Here is a 12,008-nt window from a genome sequence, read left to right as displayed (position 1 = left end):
CTGTGTAGTGAAGAGGAGATGGGGTCATTGACTGGTACAACGTGTTTGACTTCCTAAAGACATGATCCTTCGCTTCAAAGAACTTGATAAAGGTGCTTTAACAGGGCAGACACTTCTCCCAAGCCTGAAAAGTGTCAACTCTTATTTGAACCCACAATTGGCAGGTCTTCGTCCGTGAATCACTTTTAGGCTTTAGAACTCAATGGGCTCTGACCAATTAGCTTCATCATGGGGTCATCGCCCAGATTCTGACCAAGGCAGTAACTTCTGAGTCAACCAAAATTTAAAACAAAATTAAATTTCAGCCAACAAACCTATGCTGTTAAGAACATTGATCAGCCAGAGAGATCATGGGAAACTTATTAATAAGGGAGTTTGCTCACCAGTGTTTTTATTGGAAACATTTTCACATGGAAGAGCCAAAGAAGTAATCAGCCTAATTAGAAGAGAAAGCCTCACCAGTTTACAATAAATGTTACATGGATAATCAAAAGACACGAAACGAATGTTAGATTCTAGAGCTAGACCATGTGAAGTATCTGAAATTGAGAAGCGTTGCGCTAGTGAATCAAGAGCAGAAGAGGGGAGAGGGGGAATATGTCGTTACTATAGTTGCTCTTTCGTCTTCTCTCTACTATATATAGGGAAGGACTCATCTGTGAATGAATCTCCTACAATGAAGGGAGAGAGACGTTTGACAATCAAATACTGAATCAATAGACCATTTAATTACAGTAAATGCAATCAAAGACTGCCCTTCGGTTTTTATCCCTTCGTTTTTAAATTTTTTTTCCTCAATCCCCAAATAATGCTCCAACAATTTGATTCCTAATTATTAGGGATTTTTTTTTTAAAACCTCCCCCTTTGTGCGTCATTATGTATCACGATTTAATTCCTAATTATTAGGGCCTTTTGTGCGTTATTATGTGCCCATGATTTGATTTTTAATTATTAGGGGATTTATTTAAAATAAAATCCTCAATAAAATTTTTTTTTCCTGATGTCAAAGGGTTTTTTGTCTAGAATTTTAAAAAGTCCCCCTTTTTGTGTGTTATTATGTGCCCGCGATTTGATTCCTAATTATTTGTCTAAGATTTTTTTTCTCGTTCATTTGAAAGAGGTTTTTTTTTGGTCATTTTGAAAGTTTCTTTGGTAGATGCCAATGGATTTTGTCTTTTTAAAAAAGTATGGTACATACTTTTAATAGTGTGATATATATACTAGCAAAAACAAACGTGCAAATGCATGTTGACGAAACATTTTTAAGTGAGGTTTTAGATTCTATGTAATATGGAGTTCACTTTGATTCAAAATTTCTATTCCTCTTCTTTTTTTATGTGAAAAAGAGAGGTGTGTGATATAGATTGGGTTTTTGCTGAAATTGGTGAGTTAATTAGTTCTATTGGGTAATTGAGTTAATGTGTTGTGCTAAACTTGCAAGCATGCTTTTAATGTTTCACAAAAAACTGCCCCAAAGCAATAGTGGCACCACATTTAGTGACGGTTATCCTGCGGTTAAAAAAACCGCCCCTGAAGGTAGTAAGGGCGTTTTTATAGCTTTAGCGGAAAAAAAAAACTACCTTAAAAAAGACAATTTTTTTTTGTGTAGTTACTAATCCAATTGTTACTTCAACTAAACCACCACCTAGAAAAATTGAAACAAGTTCCTTTTACTACGAAGGAACAAAATTCAATCTTCACTAAATCAGTCTTAATACCATAGGAAAAAAAACCGCAGTTTAGCATCAATATACTTGTACCATTCGTTAATGATGAAAACTAATATACAAAAAGATTTATAGAAAAGAATATCGAAACAGACATGGTGATAAGCCATTCAGATTCAAAGGTTCAATATCTTTATGTTGAGCGCATCATAAGTCGAATATCAACAATTTCTAAAAAGAATAAGTTGCTAAAACTTATAGAGAAAAATTAAATAAAATGAAAGCAGAGAAGATGAAAGGAAGGGAATGTAGATGATACCATAATGTAATTGAAAGGAAACCATATGCCACAAAAATAGAGTGGAAGAGTTCCAATAGATTCACAAAGAAATTCACTTAAAACAGTTAAAAAAGAATTCACTACTCCAGTATCCATATGTCAAGGTATAGATTTGAATTTAAGAGGTAGGGGTGGTGGGAGGAGAAACTTTAGCTCACTTTAGTGTCATCTACTGGCTTCTAGAGTTTCTATTGTTACATATACAAATGATGATGTCATTTTTAAATGTCAGCTACTGGAGGTTGAAGCACAAATGATGGTATCATTGCCATGGAGATACCTGCTTGCTTAATTGGTAGTAGAGTTCCTTGATTGTCTACTATACTAATCCAATTGCTTTCCCATTCCAACTGTGTGTGAGTATGTGACAGAAAGACTTTGATTGAGTGAAGTCAAGGTTAACATGTTAGTGCCTAGAGATGGGTTTGTAAGCTTAGTATGAATAAAACAGGAAATTTAACTTTTTGGGTGCAAAACACAAAATGCCTTTGTTTTCTTTGAATTAAGTTTGAGAAACCTGATTTTTTCAAGAGTTTCATCTTTTATCTCCAAATCTCCCTGCTTAATCTCTCACTACCATTAGGGATTGAGACATCCATCTCATGTTGTGTAGTTGCAATGTTTTGTTTCTTCTATGAGGTATGAGTAAGCAACTGCAATGGAAAATTAATCTTTCAGTGTCGGTTGTGTCAGTCACATTCACCTATTTCAATATAAAAGTAAGTTAATTCATGTCTGTGGGACTATTACAATCCCTCAAAATTGATTCACGGAGAGGGAGAACAAGATAGAGGATATAAACCGATTAGAAATCTCTTATAAAATCTATAAAAGTAAAATAAAGGTTGGAGGAAAAAACAAAAGCGTAGGGGCATTCAAATTACCTAAAGAAATGAGTGAACGGAATGGCTAGCTCTCTGTTTGTATCAAAGTTAGTATTTTTGTTTACTTCCTTTGAGGTTTTCTTCTGTGTATCATCTTTGAATATAAAAAAATTGGAATCTATTATTATCCATCTTTTTTTTTTACTTTCAATAAACAGACTCTGGAATAGATACAAATAGAACTTACCGTAGTGTGTGTCTGAAAAAATATAATTCTTCTGGCCTTTACAACACATCATTTATGACCCCTAAGCAATAGAAATGAAGTTAAAAAGAGGATTCTTTATGACCTCTTTAGGGTTTTCTATAGAAGGATCGAATCGGGATTAGTGGGTTGTCCAATCTTGATTCTTGAAATGCTTAAGAAGGCAGGATAAGGAAATTACAAGGAGGTCAACGACCCAATTTACTATATTTCTTTGCATAATTCACTATTCTAAGAAAATGATGCAATGACTATATATCAATTAATATTAATATGACTTTATCATGAGGGAAATATTCTAAATAACTATTAAGCCACAGTTACATGATTGCTGATGTCATACATACACATATGAAAGTCATTGATCCAATATCTTCATCGGTCTTGAGTTCAAAGTTTCAGAGGAAACAAATATTGATAATAAGAATTAATGGACAGCCCATCTTAAAGAACTATTAGAAGGTAGATTTGTTTATCAGGGGGAATGATATCATCACTAAACAACCAAATAGTTAATTAACAAGGATAAAAAGAAAAACAATTACTTGTATTGTGTGACCCACTTCCAACAACATGGGGTTAGCTGCAATGTTGAACCATTCCTATAAGCTTAAACATTTGCATAAACAAATAGATCTTAATGTTTCATTTTTCAATCGGTTTTCAATGTACACAGAAAACACAGTTTCAATAAAATAGTGGAAAAAAGAGGAGTTAAGAGCAGTCAATAATCAATACCCTTTGAGAGCAGAGACAACACTAGATTGGGAAATCCTCGACTGACCGTTGCACTCGATCAGAATGAGCTGAGATTTTCTTGATTCTAATGCAGGAGACATCTTATATTTGTTATGCTTTTATTCCAAAATAGAGAAAGAGTCTGAAAAGAAAAAGGAAGTGGGAGGGAGAGACGGACAAAGCAAAAAAACGTAAGTGGAGGGAGAGAATTAGTTTGAGAAGAAAAAGGAATGTTTTGGTGGAGGAGAGATTGTGGACAACTGGAGAGTTTGGGGGAGAAAAGGTTAAAAGAAAGAGGAGTGAGTTTAAAAGAAAATGGGAGGAGTTTTAGAGAAATTAGGAAAGCACAGAAAAGTAATCACAAATGGAGAAACAGATATTGATACTGGTCGACTCAAAAATCAAGCTAGAATCATTAAAGATTGTTGTCCTCTGAATTTATAAATTAAATGACATATGTATAATAACAAAGCAGATTAGAGATATACACTTGGATACCAATGAAGACTTCATAAATTAAATCAAATATGGATGAAAACACTATTTATGAAGCAAGAATGAAAATAAAACAGACATAAACACTAACTTTTGGACATATAGCGACTGGTTTTTCTCTCTATTGGACATTTCCATAGGGAGAAGAAGAAGCCGCGTGTTATGGTGCCCTGTACCATGGATTGAGAACTTCTACAATTCTTTAATCTTGCAATGATTCAGAATGGATGGGAAAAAAATCAGGAAGTACATAAGAACCCAGATAGTTGCAGCTCCCAAGGGAATAGCAGGCACGATTGAAGATCCTAAAAATACAAAATTGTTTGAATAAGCCAAAGAAAAAATACGAAGGAGACTCATGTTCAGATACAACCCCAGTATTTTGCTGAAGACTTGGATCTGACAGAAATATCAGGAACTCTAATTTTTCAAAGGCCCATATCATAATTTCAATTTTGAAAATAAAAACCTGTTATTGAGGATCAAAATCCATGCTACCTGCGTCATAAACAAGTCTAGTACGTGGAATAGTGGGCTGTTAGGAAACTACTTCCACAGTTCTTCTTCATCTCTCCTTCCTCCTCATAGCTTCATGGATTGCTTCTTGGACTGTTAAGAAACTACTTCAGAACAAGGAAAAGCGAGCCCAAGATGAGTAACAAGTGTCAGAGAGCCTCCATGGTATAAGAAGAAAAGAAAGGAGCAAAAATTGGGAGAAGGGAAACGTGTGAGAGTGGGAGGGAGTGAGTAGGAGAGAGAGTTTTAGAATAAAAAGGAAACTAAAATTATGAAATTAATTATATAGTATTTAAATAAATAAAAAAGACGGATAAAATAGTCCAGTGAAAGATTTGCCACTTCGTGCTTTTGTAATCTGGTATCAGAGCCACGTTGTTGGTGGATTCGGTTTATTTCTTTGCAGATTTCTTTTCTATTGTGTAATCATTTTATTTCTTAAGCTTTTCGACGCGGTATATGCCTTTGGACTCTTGGGAGGAGTGGCAAAAGAGTGTAAGACCATGTTTGTGCCCAAGTTATGTTGGAAATACCATCTTAAAACTTAGATCTAGGTGGTTACCCCTAGTTTAAGACTTCTCAAATTATGAATCGTCTACCCCCCTCCATGTCGATGAGATCAGCAAGTGAGGCGAGCACAAGTTCTAATGTGCTCAATTATGATGAATAAACCATAAGAATTAACCGAAGACTTCAAAGCTGGGATATGCCCAAAATTTCAAGAAATGATCTCTATGATCGAGACTGGTTCGGACTCAAAACAGTCAAGACCGTAGAACAAACCATCAACTTCACCCCTCAAACACAAAGAAATTCAACTTTTTGATCCAAACACCTTACAAGAATTATACAAAGATCATAAATTTAATTATGTCCATATTGGATTAGTCCAAGTGGCCATCAAACCTCTTCATCGGGAAGGACTTAACACTTCCATGTTGTTAGCCCTTCGTGACCAAAGATTCTTTGAGTTCTATGATTCCCTGCTGGGAGCCATTGAAACTAGCCTTTGTTATGGACCTGTCCATTTCAATGTCTACTCAAATATGTTCATAGCCCTTGAGGACCCAAATATTTTACATTCACTCAAACTTAACCTCAAAACCCACGGTTACAAATTGATGCATGGAACCATTCTAATTTCCATCATCCATCGCATAAAATACAAAGCTATGAGATCTATCCAACCCCGTGCAAAAAGAACATCTTCAAAAGGCCAAACCCTTTACCTTGAAACTGACTGTATTCAGGGTCAAATTGTTTATCCAAAACTTTGTCGTTGGGAAGACATTACTTTCCCTGAGGAATGGCAGTTGCAAACGAATGCAATTCCCCCTCAAATTTCTAACACCAGTATCCGTTCTATTTCCCAAGACTTAGACGGATTAGTTTCCATTTGGTTTAACCGACAAGCACCCCCTCCTGTTTACCAAAGTTCAAAAAGGTCATGCTCAGATGCATCAACTTCTTCCGACATAGGTAAATGGATTAGCCAAAATAGGACTCCAACTCCTGTTTCAAACCTTGCTGGTGTCCAGCCCAGCCAAAATATTGTTTACGGAACTTACGAAACCACTTCTACCATTCCAGAAACAACCCCTTCTGAGGCCCCTGACCAGAGGTCTCCTACTCAATCTGAGGTTGAACCACCTCTTAGTGATCCAAAAAATCCCGGAGTTCATATGATCCAAATAGAAACAAATTACCAAATAGACAAACCATTACTTCGAAACAATTTTGAGTCACCTAAAAACAAACAAAAACGTGAATGGTTTTTAACAACTCATAACTTAGAACAACAAGCTCAAATTCGAACAAATTGGTATAATTTTATAACAAATCTCAAAACAAATGTTTTCTTCTTTACATATTTTGATATCTATACCCAAGATAACAATATCTATTATCCCTGGCATAATCAAGTATGTACTCAAACAACTTCTCATAAATCTTGGACTCTGTATGGAGGTCCAACCACAACTGCTATCCATCCCCCGGTGGAAAACATCAAACATAATTACAAAAATAATGAAATTACTGCTTCTCCATTCAAAGTTGCAGACAAAGATGATCCTAACAGAAGACAAATTGAACAATTAAATTTTGCAAACTTAAGCCTTCAAACTATAGGTAATCAACTGTCCAGAGTTGAAAACCTTGTCCAAACTAAACCGTTAGCCTCCTCATCTATGATACCGGCTCTGGTTTCAACTTCTGTTCATTTATTCGAACCTTATAATATTCCCCAAAAACAACAACTCGCTGTTAATAAATCATTTGTTTTAGACCAAATTAATCAACGCCTTACCATTCTAAATGTTGCCGAGGAACATTTAGAAACATATAATCCACAAACACCTATTCAAAATCAGCATTCAGTTGAACCTTCGGCTGAGTCAAACAATAGAGGTGTTCGCACCATTATAGGATGCTCTTCGGACTCTTCCTCGAGTTCTGAAGATGAAGACTTCCCCCAAATTAACCAAATTGGTCAAAGTTCAAACCAACACCCGGTCTTCCCTGACCATCAAATTGAAGCTCAAGGAACTGCTCCTCAGGCTTCCTATCAAAGTGGTATCATCTATGAATGGAACATAGATGGTCTGTCTGAACATAATCTCATGAACAAACTTCAGGAGATGACCATTGTTAGCAACGCACATCGTATCAAGAATACACCTAATAGTGCTGTGGCTACCTTGCTTGTTTCTGGCTTTACCGGCCAACTCAAAGGTTGGTGGGATTATGTCCTGACTGATGTCCAAAAAACAAAAATCTTAATGGCTGTCCAAATAACGCCCGAAGGAGTTCCCCTTCTTGATGATGAAGGTATTCCTATAGAAGATGCTGTTAATACTCTTATTTTTAGTATTGCAAATTACTTCTTAGGAAATCCTTCTCGTCTCAAAGATAGAACAACTGAACAATTATCAAACCTTAGATGCAAAAAATTACATGATTTCAAATGGTACAAAGACACTTTCTTAACCAAAGTCTTAACCAGACCTGACGCAAATCTTCCCTATTGGAAAGAGAAATTTCTTACAGGATAATCAACTTTATTTTCTGAGAAAATCAAACAACGCCTTAGGAAAGAAAATGATGGGATCATTCCCTATGATCAAATGTCCTATGGCCAAATTATTAGTTTAATCCATGAAGAGGGCCTTGCCCTTTGTACTGATATTAGATTAAAGAAACAAATCCATAAGGAAAACAAATTTTACAAACGAGAACTAGGAGGTTTCTGCGAACAGTTTGGTTTTCCTCCCCTCAGACCTCCAACAAAACATAGACACAAATCTTCTCGCAAATATTATAAAAAATTCTACAAATCTAAAAAATATGTGTCTCACAGACCATTTACAACCCCTGAGTTTTACCATAAAACTCCTCCAAAACCAAAATATAACAAACACAAAAAGCCTTTCAAGGCACCTAAAAATTTCAAAGATCCAAAACCTGACAAATCCTCTCAAGGATGTTTTCGATGTGGTAAACCTGGCCATATCGCCAAATTTTGTAGAGTCTCAAACAAAATTAATTCTTTGCAAATTTCTGAGCAAGACAAAACTCAAATCCTTGCCCTTTTTCAAGAAACTTCTTCATCCTCTTCTGAAGATGAAAATTACAAACTTAATCAAATTCAAGCCTCTGAGCATACTTCCAGTTCATCCAATAATGAGAATTTCTAAGCCTGTACTTGTGATTCTTGTATTGTTGGTCTTAACTGTGAAGATTGTGTTCCCAAATCTGTCTAGATGTTCTGTGCATCACCAAATTCAAATATTTTCGATTATATCGATAGCTTGGTAGACCCAGAACAAAAGAAGGCCTACCTCGAACATCTCAGAAAAAATGTTTCTACCTAAAATTCTCCTCAACCTTACAATCTCCATCAAATTATGCAAAAATTCGATAAAATATCAAAACCCCTTATCCCAGACCATTCTGGACGAATCAAATCTCTTGAAACTACCACTGCATCTTTGCAGTATGAGATAAAACAAATCAAACAACAAATAGCCTTCTTAAATCGGCAACAAAACCAACAAGCTTCAACCTAAAATACTGAACCATTAATAAATCCCTTTGCTAATCAAGAACTTCCTGAACCAAACTCTACAATCCCTGGTTTTGTGGCTATCATAACTTGTCAAAATTGGTATGTTCGCATAACCTTAGTTGTTAATGCCTCATTCAAATTCTCGGCCATTGCCTTAGTTGATTCTGGTGCAAATGCCAATTGTATCAACGAAGGTGCTATTCCAACCCAGTTCTATGAAAGAACTACCCAACGCCTTAACACGGCTAACGGATCTGGGTTGAATGTCCAATACAAGCTTTCAAATACCCATGATTGTAACCAAGGCCTCTGCCTTCCCCAAACATTCATCCTCGTAAAAGACCTTGACCAAACCATAATCCTTGGTCAGCCTTTTTTAGAAAAAATCAAACATTTCAAAATAACCCAAGATGGGATTTCTACAAAATTCCAAGGACAAAAAATTGTCTTCCCATTTTTACATGCCCAAAACTCTGACAACCAAAATGTTAACAAAATTAAACAATTAAACTTTCTCAAAACAGAGCTTCTCCATGAAAGGATCTCTGACCATCTTAAAAATCCTAAAACAATTCAACAAATTAATCAAATCAAGATAAAATTTGAATCTAATCTTTGTTCTGATTTCCCTGATGCCTTTTGGCACCGTAAGCAGCATATGGTTTCCCTGCCTTATGCTTCTGGATTTTCAGATATTCAAATCCTAACTAAATCACGACCAGCCCAAATGAACCAATCTCTCCTTGAGACTTGTAAAGAAGAAATTAATGACCTACTGGCTAAAAACCTTTTTCGGCCTAATACTTCTCCTTGGAGTTGTACAGCTTTCTATATTAACAAAGCTGCAGAAATTGAACGAGGTACTCCCAGGTTAGTTGTTAATTACAAACCCCTTAATGATGCTCTTCAATGGGTTAGATACCCAATTCCAAACCAAAAAGACCTTTTACAAAGAATTTATCAGGCCAAAATATTTTCCAAATTCGATATGAAGTCTGGTTTCTGGCAAATCCAAATTCATGAAAAAGATCGCTACAAAACTGCTTTCACAACTCCCTTTGGCCTGTATGAATGGAGCGTCATGCCATTCGGCCTAAAAAATGCCCCAAGTGAATTTCAGAAGATTATGAATGATATTTTCAATTCACACGGACAATTCACCATTGTCTATATTGATGATGTTCTAGTCTTCTCAAATTCAATTGAACAACACTTCAAACATTTAAGAATGTTTTACCAAATTATTAAATCAAATGGTTTAGTCTTATCCAAAAGAAAAATAGAATTCTTCCTCACCAAAGTTAGGTTTCTTGGCCATTTAATCGAGAATGGTATTCTCACCCCTATTAATCGTGCCATTACTTTTGGTGAAAAATTTATTGATCAAATCCTTGATAAAACCCAATTACAAATGTTCTGAGGAAGCCTAAATTACATTCGTGATTTTCTCCCCCAAATCAGTAAGATTGCCGAACCACTATACCTTCAGCTTAAAAAGAAACCAACTCCCTGGTCTTCGGCCCAAACTGCGGCCGTTCAAACAATCAAAAAACTTGTCAAAGAAATCCCCTATTTATTTATTCCTAACCCTGAGGCTTTTAAGATAGTCGAAACTGACGCCTCAGATATTGGATATGGAGGAATTCTCAAACAAAGACTTCCTGATAATAACAAAGAACAATTAGTCCAATTTACTTCTGATATCTGGAATTCTGCTTAAAAAAATTACAGTACCATCAAAAAAGAAATCTTATCAATTGTTCTTTGCATACAAAAGTTTCAAAATGCATTATTAAATAAACCATTTTTAGTTCGTGTTGATTGTAGCGCAGCTAAATATGTTTTACAAAATGATGTTTCAAACCTTGCATTAAAACACATTTTTGCCCGATGGCAAGCTTTATTATCAATTTTTGAATTTCAAATAAAATATATTAAAGGAGAATCTAATTCTGTCCCTGACTTTTTTACCCGTGAATTCCTACAGGGCCAGACTCTTCAAATCAACCTCATCAGGATGGCTCCCCCTAAGGAGTCCACCTCCTCAAATTCTGTTGTCAAAACCAAATCCAGCTATGGTGCCTCAGCAGCCTCTGCTCCACCATTTAACCAAATAGTCATTCGAAGCCAATCCCAGATGGCCACTACAAATAAGCCCTATTCCCATGCTGTGGTCATTTCCTCAGTCGCTGGTCCCCTCCAAACTACAAATAAGGCTAGCTCTAGTCTACAAACCACTCAAGCCAAACCTCTTCAAACAGCCCAAGGCTCCAAACTCAAAAGCCAATACCATAAAAAACTATGCAAGGAAGACCTCTTCACTATTGAAGAGCCCCTGTTCAAATATGCCGACTCTCCTATCATGTTGGCCCAACAAATTTTCTATAAAGGGTGATGTTTGAGATTTAAAATGTAACCGCAAGCGTACGGATCAGTGTAGCTACGGGTCGAACACAGGGAGAGCAGCCACTTTATTTTTTTATTTCTTTTAATAATGCGAAAGTGAACCGATTAATGATTGTGATCTAATTCTAATTATTGTCCTAAACATATGTATCTAAAATAACGTCCTAACCATTCGTCATCTAAGAATTTAAAGACGCAAGCCACGCAATTAAAATTAAATAAATAAATAACTAAAAATAAACAACCCACGCAATTAAAAAAAATAATAATAAATAAAGGAAAAAAAATGCTGAAATAAAAATAAAGTAAAAGAAAGGGAATAAAGCTAGAGAGAGACTCACAAGTAGGTTTCTCTACTTAGCCCGAGGGATGCATCATAATATGAGCTTCCCTACTTGACCAGAGAGTCACTCTTACAAGGGTTTCTCTACTTGGCTTTAGGGAAAAGGAGACAATTAAAATAAAAGCAATAAATTGATGGTTCTATGACTAGGAGGGGCAAAGCCAACACATACACTAGCCATGAACCTTGGGGGAAAGGAATAGCAATAATGTAATGACTGAATAAAAATCCTAAATTAAGAAAGAAAGGGTAGTCAGAAGAGGGAATGAGAGGGGGGAGAGAAGACTACTGAAGGAGCCTACTTACTTGAATGAATGCTTGAACTTGAAAAAAAATTGCTCCACGGC

Source organism: Macadamia integrifolia, unplaced genomic scaffold (assembly GCF_013358625.1).
Source record: "Macadamia integrifolia cultivar HAES 741 unplaced genomic scaffold, SCU_Mint_v3 scaffold_15A, whole genome shotgun sequence".
NCBI lineage: Eukaryota > Viridiplantae > Streptophyta > Magnoliopsida > Proteales > Proteaceae > Macadamia > Macadamia integrifolia.
Note: the sequence above shows the minus strand (reverse complement) of the source record.